We start from the raw sequence: 14471 nt of genomic DNA, 5'->3' as shown, positions 1-14471 counted from the left end.
CAGAACCAGGATTCAAACCCAGGTTTTCAGCCCTAGAGCCAGCATACCTAACCACTACACGATGCTATCTCGAGAAGTTACTGTAAAAATCAAACGAAATTATGTATGTATGTCCCCGTCACACAGTTAGTGTTACTCAATAGTAGCTAATGCGTTTACGATTATTCTAAAATTATATAAGATTGCCTGTATGTGTCTTAAAATAACTATACCCGTCTTCAAAAACAGCATCCTAAATTCTGTGGCCCATGATTTAGTCAACTTCTTTTCGCCTAAACTGATTCTATAAACTTTAATCATATCCATTTTCATCTCTAACCTTCTAGATTTGAAGAGCTCTTTTCCATCACGAAAAAAATGAGTTCTAATTGCATCTAAGCGTCAGGGTTCTTCTAACACTGTTTTAAAGGAAATAACTGAGAGATACGGCCCAGAATCAGCTTTATGATAACCACATCTGGGTTGCATTAAATAGTCTTTGGCACGTGAAACTCAATCACACGTGCAGCTCCATACTGTTTCCCTGCCTGGCTGGCTAGGATAGAGATGACCCTGACAGTGACCTTGGGTGATGTGCTGAAGGAGGAAGAATGATTGCATGGAGGAAGGTTACCCTGGTGGCCTGTTCACTTGCCCAACCCAGTTATGTGAACAAGAAACACAATTTTATAGTATTTGAACTAAGAAATAAATGTTGTTAGCATCATTATTCTCATTGCATTTCACATCAATATAAGACATAAGGGTTATGCATCTTAGGTGGCAAATAAGGAAATGCATCCTGGGTAAATTGCCAAGTTCTGACTCAGTGAGATCTACTATCAAGAAAAACACTGAGACAGGCAGAGAATCAGAAGAAGACAACTTAACGTTATCTCCGGCACATGGAAAATAGCCGTGCTTTTCCCTCCCAGAGGCTCTCATTTGAACCTTTCCTTAAAAGCCCAATACATTTCTCTAAATTCTATCACACAAGAGAAAAAAGAAAGCTTTCAGAATGCTTTAGTTATGTTACAAAAATGATTTTTTTCTTGAAAAATAAGAGAAATGACCTTATATTCATGTAAGCTCTACTTTACACTTCATTTAAGGCAAAGGCTTTTACTGAAATTTGGCTTCTGGCTTTAAACATACTTTTGAAAGAAAGAATATGGAAACTCAGACCCAAAAATGTTTAAGGAGAGATACTCTTAGCGAAATCTGGATTTCACAGAAAATGCAGGTGTTTGGGAGTGAAGACCACAGAAACAAGGACTCAGGACTGATAAGGAGTATTTAGAGAAAACCCCTTCGGCTTCCCCTCTCCTCCACCTCTCCTGGCCCCTCTCCGCCATCTCGGGAACCTCAGACACAGTGATAGAGACCACACAAGTGCCAAGCTAGAAGAATCTTCATGAGTCAGTTTATCTTCAAGGCATGTCTCTTCCTTGTTCTAATAAAATAAACGTCAACACGCCTCTAATTCTCTATCGCTTTAAATAAAACCACAAAGCTTTGGCTCTCTAGTGGTATCTATGGTTGTAGGTGACAGAATTTAAGAGGAATTCCTTCCTATTTTGAAGCTTTTAAACACTGTGAATGGATTCACTTAAAAAAAAAAATCCTTTTATCTATTGGTTGGTTGGAGGTAATGATCCTTTTCCAAATTAAACCAAAGTTAAATTCTCTCTCTCTGCCCCTTCCCTTCTTATACACAGATTTCCATCACCATTACTGGTATGAAATAGAGACAACCATTCTTCTCCATTTTTCCAGGGCAGTTCAGGGCTTCTTCCCTTTCTGGCATTCTCTCATTGCATTATGGTTGCCCCACCTTATAGTTTGGAAATTCTAGTAGTGTAGTGGTTAAGAGTTTGGCTGCTAACCGGAAGGTCGGCCATTGGAATCGAACAACACCTCCTTGGAAACTCTATGGGGCAGTTCTACTCTGTCCTATCGAGTCTCTGCGAGTTGGAACCGACTTGATGGCAACGTTTTTGTGTGTGTGTGTTTTTACCTTACAGTTTTAAAAGCAAATATTTTGACTGTATTAATGGTTATAACCATTCATATCATTCTTTAAAATATACAAAGGAGATGGGGGAAAAAAAAGGTGATTTTCAAAGAGGCTTTGTTAGAGAATTCTAGTTGCCTCTCCAGTATCCATTCTCATTGTATCCCCTAGTAGCAGGACTCCAATTTAATTTGCAGTAGCAATGTGCTGTGTTCATCACCCCGCCTCTTCCTTCCTGCTGCTGGGAATGCAGACCGGAGTGATGGCTGAAGCTCCAGCCAAGAGACGACCTTGAGATTGGAAGCAGGAGCTAGGCTCATAGAGCAGAAAGATTGGGTCTCCCAACCACTAGATCACCTGGACCACCGACATTTTAAATGAAGGAAACAATAATTTTCTTTCTTTTTTTAAATAAGTGACCAATATTCACTGCTTTCCTGAAGGCAGGTTTTGTCTGAGAGGATGGAGAGGCCCAGATAATCCAGGTGTCCTGTCTTTGTACCAAGTCATTGCCCCAATTAATTTTTGAGTTGTCTCCAAAGTGTTCCATACGTTGACTTGAACCCCATAGATTTTTATATTTTTAATTGAATGAGTAAATGAATGAACAAATGAATTCCTCCCTCTCTTCCTCTTTCTCAACTCCCTTCCTCCTTCTCTCCCTCCCTATCTCCTTCTCTCCTTCTTTCTTTTTCCACCCTCCCACTTCCTCTCCTTCCCTTCTTTCCCTCCTTTCCGTATCTCCCTTATAACCTCCCTCCTTTCTTCTCTCCTCCCTCCCTCCTTCACTCCTTCTCTGTCCCAACAATCATTTTCTATCTTCTTTAAACCTCTTTAATTCGGAGTTCTTCAGCTTTATGCAAACAAAGTAAACCCTATCTAATACAGAAGCAAACACCAAATACTTGGGTGGCATCTAGTGCTACCTTTTTGTTCCACAGCAGTTTTCTAATTGCCTTTGGATGCTCTATGCCAGCAGGTTAGGAAAAATGTCTTTTACTTTTCCCATGAATTTCCCCAGAGTTTCTATACCTGAAGAAATTGCTGGTTCTCAGTCATTCCACCAAAATTTGGGGAAAAAAATTTTTTTTTTTTTTTTGCTCTGGCCTCCCCAGGATCAGTATAGACGTGTTTTTTTTTTTATGGAGAAGAATTGTACTCAAGATATTTGTGTGGGGAGGTGATGAGGGAGCTAGCACAGCGATTGATTTTATTAAAAATTAGTCTCAATGCTACTGCAGCAGCTATATCATTAGACACAGATTTGCTGTGTATGTCAATCTATGACAATTTACACTTACTAAGCAGGTTCCAAGGAGCTCTGGTGGCACAGTGGTGAAAAGCTCAGCTGCTAACCAAAAAGTCGGCAGTTGCAACCCACCAGTCATGCTGTTACACAGTAGAAAGATGTGGCAGTCTGCATCCTAAAGATTTACAGCCTTGGAAACCCTATGGGGCAATTCTACTCTGTCCTGTAGGATTGCTGTGAGGCGGAATCTATTCCATTGCAACAGGAGTATGTAGCTTCGCTCACACGCACTTGAATACTGTCTTTTATGTCCACGTTGACATTATAATACGCTAGGGGATTAAGAGAACAAGACTTTGAACACCTTCATTCTTCATCTAACTAAATAAACCCAAAAAAACCAACCCATTGCCGTCAAGCCAATTCCGACTCATAGCGACCCTATAGGACAGAGAATCACTGCCCCATAGAGTTTCCAAGTGGTGGCTGGTGGGTTCGAACTGCTGATGTTTTGGTGGGCAGCTGTAGCACTTACCCACTATGCCACCAGGGTTTCCTCTAACTAAATAGCATGACTCAAAGAAAGGAATTATATGCCAGTTTCCCTCAAATTTTGAAGACCAAAATAAATAAAAACAGCACTTCATTGTTGATCCAGTTTTGTAATGCCAGAGAGAATCATATAGAAGAAGAAGAAAGTTGAGCAAGGATTTTACACTCACAAAAAAAGGTGCCAGGTTAGAACTTTAAGGCAAATCAAAATTTGAATCAATTTGTACGTATGTATGTTGGGTAAATTTTATAAACATATATGTACTTCCCTACTATATATTACCTCCATTGGTACATGTTAAATATCAGATTCACATATGCAAACATGTACAAAGAGCAGGAAAGAACAGCTAAGCCAAGCAACAGATGGCACTGATTATGTTACAAATTGAAAAAGAAAAAGAACTTGGAAAATGGTTTACTTAAAATCACAGTAAAAAAACATAAAACTCAAACCATCGGTGTGAAAATGCACAAAACATCCTTTTTCTTGATTTTCTTGACTAAAGAGAAAAAATAAAAGGAAATGCCTTGAAAGGAAGTAGTCACTTTTGTTTTGGGGTGGTAGTTAAAAAAAGAAAAATTGAGCTGCAAACAACGACAATGGAGAGAACCTGCCCCCTAACAAATTCTATACTACTGTTTGAACAATATCACCACTGCATCTTCCTAAGGCGGGGTGTGGGGGGGGCAGGGGGTGCAAGATAAAATTGCAAATATCCTACAGTATAATTCAGATCTTACCAAGTGAAGATTATAATGCTATCATCTCCTGTTACCTTTTCAAATTAACTTATTAAGAAGAAAACATTATTTAGTCATATGGCAGGGATGGGCAAACTTTTTCTGTAAAGACCAGAGAGTTAATATTTTAGGCTTTGCAGGCTATATGGTCTTCGTTGCAACTACTCAACTCCACCCTTGTAGAGTGAAAATGGCTATAGGCAATATGTAAATGGATAGTTGTGCCTACGTTCCAATTAAACTTTATTTACAAAAACAGATGGCAAGCCAGATTTGGCCAAGGGGCTATAGTTTGCTTTCCCTGTTTTACAGGAAGAAAACAGTTCAAAATTGTTTGAACTTCCTCACTTAAAATAAATGAGCATATATTACCTCATTAGACTAGTATTTCTTTGTTTCTCTGTGGTATGGAATGTTGTTTGTTGCCATCATCAAGCTGATTCCAACTCATAGCAACCCATGTGTGCACAGTAGAATTGCTTCATAGGATTTTCAAGGCTGTGACCTTGCAGAAGCAGATCGCCAAGCCTGTTTCCTGAGGTGCCTCTGGCTGGGTTTGAAACGCCAACCTTAGAGCTAGTAGTTGAGAGCTTAAACTTCCTTGCCACCGAGGGACTTCTGGTATGAAATATGTAGACTTAATTAAATCTACAGTGTAGATTATAAATCTACAGTGTACTATAAACAAGCAAGCCTACACAATACAACAGATCTGAAGCAGGTTATGTTTTATACATATAGATAAAAACCTCACAGCAACCAAGACACTGCTTGACAACAATAAAACCTGCAATAAAGATCAAAAGAAATTATCTTGCAAAATGTATGTTCCCCATAAAATAATGTTTGGGATGTTGTCTGTCTTATAACTACGCAGATAAATCTTCCTATAAGTATTTGAGAAACGCTGTTTTAAAAATATATTTCCCGTTGGCATTATTTGTATAAATGAAATATAATATCTGTACCAAGCATATATACATAATTACCTAGCTCTCATTAAATGTGGCTAAGACTTGTTCTCTGGGGTTTCTTTTCAACCTGCACTGTCTAAGGACAGCATAGTCACCCCAAGGTTGTTAATTGAGTTCCTACTCTGTGCCAGGCAATCTTTTGAACTCTATAGTTAGTTTTCTTCCTTTCATGCCAACATAAGAAACCTAGTAACCTAGTAAAGGTGAAAATTACGGTATCACCTAGCACCTTGCTACTCAGTGTGTGGGCCACAGACCAGCAGTTTGTGCATCGCTTGGGAGCCTGTTAGAGATACAGACTCTTAGGCTCCACCTCAGACCCACTTCAGTGGTACATTTTAGCCAGATACCCAGGGGATTAAGGCGTAACACTGAACTTGAGAAGTACCCATGTAGCGTACTAGTGCTATAGCCAAGTAAGTGATTCTCTAGTATCCTAGAGTCCTGGTTCCGACGTCCTTAGGAACTAATTACTTACCTATCAAGGCACATCTTGGCATGTAGGAGACTCTAACTCTTTTATTACATATCGTGACACCACTAACTGTGCTGCTGTAGGAGCAAGGTAGACAAACTCTACCTTTATCGTTAACTGCATCTCAAAGATCACCCTAAATCCAATTTCCACCTGGAATTGGACCCAGGTTTTACCTTCCTCCATCTCTTGAAGCTCACTGCCATCCACTTCTTCCGTGGCACTTCTCTCACCCTAGCCACCCAGAGTTAGGTCAAAACATCCTTAGCCACCTGGGTACCATAGTTTTAGGAGTCTGCACAACTCCTGTACTTCAGACCAACTGCTCCAACCCTCTCTCTCTCTAGCCCCCAGAGCTAAGTCACAAGCTAGAAGGACTCTATCCTTCATTGATGGCCCATGTAGGCTTTTTCTGTCACCCAGCTACCCAGAGCTGGGTCCTCACAAATCAACTGCCTTCACGGTGTTTCTCAGAAATCAGCCATCCTGAGCTAAGTCAGAGTCCCATTTCCCCTTATGGGTTGATTAATTCTCTATAATGGCTCACAAAATTCACACAGACTATTACCTATACTTGCAGTTACTCGTTTACTATAACCGGAAAGTATACACTTGAAGAGACACATCAAGAAAGGTCTGGGAGAATTACTGCCTCCCCATTGTTCCCAGGGATGTGCCACCCTCTCCCCCTACATAGGAGAGGTTCTCACCATCCAGGAAGCCCCAAAAGAGACAACGTCAAGGTTCAGGGTCCCTTAGTCATTGGGACCTAATGCATATTCATGGTTTAATGAACATGCATGATTGACTATATCATGCCCTCTCCCTTTCTGAAGTCTGTTGCCAGTCATTTATACATGTTTAAGGGCAGCTTGGCTGCTTTAGAAAACAAAGGGGCACCTTGATGGCTATAGAATTCCAAGGGTTATTTTCAGAAACTGAAGACAAATTCTTTCTTAGTCATCTAGGGCTGCTATAACAGAAGTACCACCAGCAGATGGCTTTAACAAAGAGAAATGTATTCTCTCACAGTCTAGTAGGCTAGAAGTCTGAATTCAGGGCATCAGCTCCAAGGGAAGGCTTTCTCTCTCTGTCGGCTCTGGAGGAATGTCCTTGTCATCTATCTTTCTCTGGACTAGGAGTTTCTCTGAGCAGGAATCCCAGGTACAAAGGGTGCACTCTGCTCCTGGCACTACTTTCTGGGCGGTACGAGGTCCCCTGTCTCTCTGCTTGCTCGTGTCTTTTATATCTCAAAAGAGATTGGCTTAAGACACAATCTAATCTTGTAGATCTCATCAATATAACTACCACTAATCCATCTCATTAACATCATAGCGATTGTATTTACAACACAAATGAAAATCATATCAAATGACAAAATGGTGGACAATCTCACAATACTGAGAATCATGGCCCAGCCAAATTGATACACATATTTACAGGGGACACAACTCAATCCATGGCAAAGGCCAAACCAAGTTCTTTGTTCCACACATACATGAAATAACCACAGTACTTTCTAGTATCTTAGTATGTATCTTAAGCCACATTTTCTTATATACGCATGCTTTACAGAGTTGCTGAATTCAGCTCCATATGTTGAAGTACCAGTCTGTATTTTGGTGGACTTTTGAAGATGGGCATTGTCTTAGGCTGGTTTCTCCAGGGAAGCAAAATCAGTAAAGGCATATAGATATATATATAGAGAGATTTATATCAAGGAAATGACTCACAAGGTTGTAGAGGCTGTAACATTGCAAGTCCATGGGTCAGGATAGAGGCTTCTCCTGATTCACATAGCCACAGGGGCTGGCGAACCTGAGAGTGGCAGGCCAGAAAGCAGGGTTGTTGTGCACAAGCTGTGAAGATTTATGAATCCCAAGATTGGTAGGCAAGACTGCAGGTAGAGCTGCTAGCTCGAGTCCCAAGAACCAGCGGTCAGATGAACAGGAGCCAGTTGTAAGATCCTGAAGAGCAAAAGCCCCTCAAGCCCTGATTGAACATCTACGCACACTCGATGCAGGCCACAAGCCCAAGGAAACTCCACTTCAACTGACTGGCTACTCACAACAGATCCCATCATGGGGGTGATCACATATCAAATCTCAATAGGGAAGTGATCACAACATTATACAACTGCCAAAACACAGAGAATCATGGCCAAGCCAAGTTGACACATAATCTTAACCATCACAGGCACTAAAACCATGTTGACTGCATGGGTATCATACTGATCATCTAATCATCCACATTAGAATATGTTCTTATATGCCAGGGTGGAAAACTAACATTGAAACACATGAGAAAGCTAACACACTCTTTAACTTCTAAAAAAAAAAAAGAAAATTAATTGGTGCTAAAGCCATCCTTCTTTTTCATCCCTGAGTATTGAGAGAGTTCATTTGTATCCTCATAGCACAATGATTCCCCCACATGCCTGTCAGTTTGTCGTACTGTGGGGGCTTGCATGTTGCTGTGATGCTGGAAGCTATGCCACAGGTATTCAGATACCAGCAAGGTCACCCATGGAGGACAGGTTTCAGCTGACCTTCCAGACTAAGACAGACTAGGAAGAAGGACCTGGCAGTCTACTTCTGAAAAGCATTAGCCAGTGAAAACCTTATGAATAGCAGTGGAACATTGTCTGATACAGTGCTGGAAGAAGAGCCCCCCAGGTTGGAAGGCACTCAAAAGATGACTGGAGAAGAGCTGCCTCTTCAAAGCAGAGTCGACCTTAATGATCTGGGTGCAGTAAAGCTTTCGGGACCTTCATTTGCTGATGTGGCACGACTCAAAATGAGAAGAAACAGCTGCAAACATCCATTAATAATCAGAAGCTGGAATGTACAAAGTATGAATCTAGGAAAATTGGAAATCATCAAAAAGGAAATGGAATGCATAAACACTGATATCCTAGGCATTAATGAGCTGAAATGGACTGGTACTGGCCATTTTGAACCAGACAATCATATAGTCTACTATGCTGGGAATGACAACTCGAAGAGGAATGGTGTTGCATTCATTGTCAAAAAGAACTTTTCAAGATCTACTCTGAAGTACAACACTGTCAGTGATAGGATAATATCCATACACCTACAAGGAAGACCAGTTAATACGACTATTATTCAAATTTATGCACCAACCACTAGGGCCAAATATGGAGAAATAGAAGATTTTTATCAGCTGCTGCAGTCTCAAATTGATTGAACATGCAATCAAGATGCATTGATAATTACTGGCGATTGGAATGTGAAAGTTGGAAACAAAGAAGAAAGACCAGTAGTTGGAAAATATGGCCTTGGTGATAGAAACAATGCGGGAGATGGAATGAGAGAATTTTGCAAGACCAACGACTTCTTCATTGCAAATACCTTCTTTCACCAACATAAACAGCAACTATACACTTGGACCTTGCCAGATGGAACACACAGAAATCAAATTGACTACATCTGTGGAAAGAGACGATGGAAAAGCTCAATGTCAACAGTCAGAACAAGGCCGGGGCCGACTGTGGAACTCATATGCAAGTTCAAGCTGAAACTGAAGAAAATCAGAGCAAGTCCACGAGAAGCAAAATATGACCTTGAGTACATCCCACCTGAACTTAGAGACCATCTGAAGAATAGATTTGAAGCATTGAACACTAGTGACCGAAGACCAGGCAAGTTGTGGAATGACATCAAGGACATCATATATGAGGAAAGCAAGAGGTCATTGAAAAGACAGGAAAGAAAGAAAACACCAAGACGGATGTCAGAGGAGACTCTGAAATTTGCTCTCGAACGTTGAGCAGCTAAACCAAAGGGGAGAATTGATGAAGTAAACGAACTGAAGAGAAGATTTCAAAGGACGTCTCAAGAAGACAAAGTATTATAATGACATGTGCAAAGAGCTGGAGATGGAAAACCAAAAGCGAAGAACAGGCTCAGCGCTTCTCAAGCTGAAAGAACTGAAGAAAAATTCAAGCCTTGAGTTGCAATAGTGAAGGATTCCGTGGGGAAAATATTAAATGACACAGGAAGTATCAAAAGAAGATGGAAGGAATACACAGAGTCATTATACCAAAAAGAATTAGTCGATGTTCAACCATTTTAAGAGATAGCATATGATCAGGAACCGATGGTACTGAAGGAAGAAGTCCAAGCTGCTCTGAAGGCATTGGCGAAAAACAAGGCTCCAGGAACTGATGAAATATCGAGTTGTTTCAACAAACAGATGCAGCACTGGAGGTGCTCACTCGTCTACGCCAAGAAATATGGAAGACAGCTTCCTGGCCAACTGACTGGAAGAGATCCATATTTATGCCTAATTCCCAAGAAAGGTGATCCAACTGAATGTGGAAATTACAGAACAGTATCATTAATATCACATGCAAGCAAAATTTTGCTGAAGAACATTCAAAACCAGCTGTAGCAGTATATTGACAGAGAACTGCCAAAAATTCAGGCCGGTTTCAGAAGAGGATGTGGGACCAGCGATATCATTGCTGATGTCAGATGGATCCTGGCTGAAAGCAGAGAATACCAGAAGGATGTTTACCTGCGTTTTATTGACTGTGCAAAGGCATTCGACTGTTTGGATCATAGCAAATTATGGATAACATTGCAAAGAATGGGAATTCCAGAACACTTAATTGTGCTCATGAGGAACCTGCACATAGGTTAAGAGGAAATTGTTCGGACAGAACAAGAGGATACTGATTGGTTTAAAGTCAGGATAGGTGCGTGTCAGGTTTGTATTCTTTCACCATACCTATTCAATCTGTATGCGGAGCAAATAATCCGAGAAGCTGGACTATATGAAGAAGAATGGGGCATCAGGATTGGAGGAAGACTCATTAACAACCTGCGTTATGCAGATGACACAACCTTGCTTGCTGAAAGTGCAGAGGACTTGAAGCACTTACTGATGAAGATCGAAGACCACTGCCTTCAGTATGGATTGCACCTCAACATAAAGAAAACAAAAATTCTCACAACTGGACCAACGAGAAACATCATGATTAACGGAGAAAATATTGACATTGTCAAGGATTTCATTTTACTTGGGTCCACAATCAACAGCCATGGAAGCAGTAGTCAAGAAATCAAAAGACGCATTGCATTGGGTAAATCTGCTGCAAAGGACCTCTTTAAATTGTTGAAGAGCAAAGACGTCACCTTGAAGACTAAGGTGTGCCTGACCCAAGCCATGGTATTTTTCTATCGCATCATATGCATGTGAAAGCGGGACAATGAATAAGGAAGATCGAAGAAGAATTGATGCCTTTGAATTGTGGTGTTGGCGAAGAATATTGAATATACCACAGACTGCCAAAAAACGAACAAGTCTGTCTTGGAAGAAGTACAACCAGAATGCTCATTAGAAGCAACAATGGCGAGACTGCGTCTTACATACTTTGGACATGTTGTCAGGAGGGATCAGTCCCTGGAGAAGGACATCATGCTTCGCAAAGTACAGGGTCAGCGGAAAAGAGGAAGACCCTCAATGAAGTGGATTGACACAGTGGCTGCAACAATGAGCTCAAGCATAACAATGATTGTAAGGATGGTTCAGGACCAGGCAGTGTTTTGTTCTGTTGTGCATAGGGCCGCTATGAGTTGGAACCGACTCGACGGCACCTAACAACAACAGCACAATAGTACAAAGTTATTCCTAAAAAAAAGCATAACATGATTATAAGTTGCCAATTTTTGAGGTCTGAACTTTTTTGCCATCCCTGCATTAATTTTGTTTGCCTAATGCATATTTGTAATCTTTTTTGCTTTTGTTGTCATTTTATTTTAAATGTTTAATTTTTTTATTGTTATAAAAATATAGAAAAGACAACATTTGCCAGTTCAATATCTTTCTTGTGTAACTAACTATTTATAGAATTATTTGCCCCTTTGTATGTATTTAACTTTTGGTCTCTCATTTAATCAAAGTTTTTATAAATTTTGAGACCAGTTGTTATCTTCGTCCATTACTGGGAGCGTATTTTGTTTTTAGTCGTAAAGTCGTATCCTATATTTGTACTGCATAGCTTATTCCAGTGGAAGGGGGCAGAAAGAGAAGATTGGTCATGGCTTTCTTGTTGTAAAGTTGCTTAACAGGTTTGAGTTCTCTAAAATATGAGATAAAATCTTCAGATAAAAGTTAGACAAAGAACTGCAGTACGTGCAGGAAAAAATATGTTTCACATCTAGAAAGTAGTTGCTTCTTGATAGTGTGAGTGCTTATGTACGTACATTTGTGTGTGTGTGTGTGTGAATGTGTTAATATTTAAACGTTCTCACCAATCTCTTTATTTAAAAAATATTTGTCTTCAATTTTCAAAATTCTTAACCCCTAAGAGTAATGTCGTATATACCTTGGTTTTGGTTTTTTTTTTTTGACATTTAGATATTATTTTCATCAAATGTACAAAGACTTGAACAGTCATATAAATCTACAAAATCCCTAATAAATAAGTAGAAACCTGTGCCCAACCCCTCCCAGGTTCCCCATTTTCAGATACACCAGTTGCGCTTGAGTTGATTTGAACTACGGCAACCCCATGTTTTGCAAAGTAGAACTGTGCTTCATAGGGTTTTCAATGGCTGATTCTATTTAGGAAATAGATCACCAGGCCTTTCAATCCAAGGCACCTCTGGGTGAAACTTGAACCTCCAACCTTTTACATAGCAGCCAAAAGCATTTATTATTTGTACCACCCAGGGACTCCTTTTTCAGATATTTTTAGCTGATTCTTTTGGCATTCAGCTCCATATCTTTAAATAAGATATTTATATTATGAGGTGCTGATTCGTTCTATTCTCTACCTGTTGACTTCTCAAGCAATATGGAAGATGAAGAGTTTGCTGTTTTTCCACCATTCTCTCCCCATCTTTCAAATCCTGCTGTCACATACCATCACAGGTCTATCATGATTTTGGTTAGTTAGGAATTTCATGTTTACTTTGTTATTACTATGTATAGCAGTTCTACTCTGTCCTATACGGTCGCTATGAGTCAGAATCGACTCGACAGCACTGGGTTTTGTTTTTATATATATAAAACTAATTGTCTGCAAGTTAATTACAACTCATTGCTGCAGAGTAGGATTGTGCTTCATAGGGTTTTCATGGCTGTGGACTTTCAGAAGTCGATAGCCAAGCCTTTCTTTCGAGGTGCCTCTGGGTAGGATCAAACCACCGCCCTTTTGGTTAGTAACCCAGTGCTTAACTGTTTGCACCACTAGGGGCTCAGATCATAGCACTTAGTTGTTTGAGCTACCCAGAGACTAACACTCTCTCTCTCTGTGTATATATATGTGTGTGAGTGTGTATACATGTGTATATATAGTATTACTTTGTATACATAGTATTAATATTTATGGTATTTATAGATACAGTATATATATGTTGCTGTTAGGTACTGTGAAGTCAGTTCCAACTCATAACCACCCTATATACAACAGAAAGAAGCACTGCCCTGCCCTTTGCCATCCTCACAGTATTGCTATATTTGAGCCCATTATTGCAAACACTGTGTCAGCCCATCTCCTTGAGGGCCTTCCTCTTTTTCACTGATCCTCTACTTTACCAAGCATGATGTCCTTCTCCAGGGATCAGTCCCTTCTGTTAACATGTCCAGAGTACGTAAGATGTAAGTTTTGCCATTCTCACTTCTAAGGAGCGTTTTGGCTGTGCTTCTTCCAAGACAGATTTGTTCATTCTTTTGTCAGTCCACAGTATAGTAAATATTCTTCACCAACACCATAATTCAAATGCATCATTTCTCCTTTGGTCTTCCTTATTCATCGTCCAGCTTTCACATGAATATGGAAATACCATGAAAATACTTCATGATTGAAAATACCATGGCTTGGGTCAGACTCACCTTAGTCCTCAAGGTGACATCTATGCTTTTTAACACTTTAAAGAGGTCTTTTGCAGCTTATTTGCCCAATGCAATATGTTGTTTGATTTCTTGACTGCTGGTCCATGGGTGTCGGTTATGGACCCAAGTAAAATGAAATCCTTGACAAATTCAGTATTTTCTCCATTTATCATGATGTTGCTTGTTGGTCTAGTTGTGAGGATTTTTGTTTTCCTCATGTCAAGGTGTAATCTATACTGAAAGCTGTAGTCTTTGATCTTCATCAGTAAGTGCTTCAATGCCTCTACACTTTCAGCAAGCAAGGTTGTTTCATCCGCATATCACAGGTTGTTAATTAGTTTTCCACAATCCCAATGGCATTTTCTTCTTCATACAGTCCAGCTTCTTGGATTATTTGCTTAGCATACAGATTGAATGGAGCCCTGTTGACATAATGGTTAAGAGCTTGGCTGCTAACCAGAAGGTCAGCAGTTTGAACCCACCAGCCACTCCTTGGAATAGCTGTGGGGCAGTTCTACTCTTAAAGTCAAAACACTCACCTTTCTTGACTTTAAACCACAGGGTATTCCCTTGTTCTGTGAGAATGACTGCCTCTTGGTCTATGTACTGGTTCATCATGAG

Source organism: Elephas maximus, chromosome 25 (assembly GCF_024166365.1).
Source record: "Elephas maximus indicus isolate mEleMax1 chromosome 25, mEleMax1 primary haplotype, whole genome shotgun sequence".
NCBI classification, from domain to species: Eukaryota; Metazoa; Chordata; class Mammalia; order Proboscidea; family Elephantidae; genus Elephas; species Elephas maximus.
Note: the sequence above shows the minus strand (reverse complement) of the source record.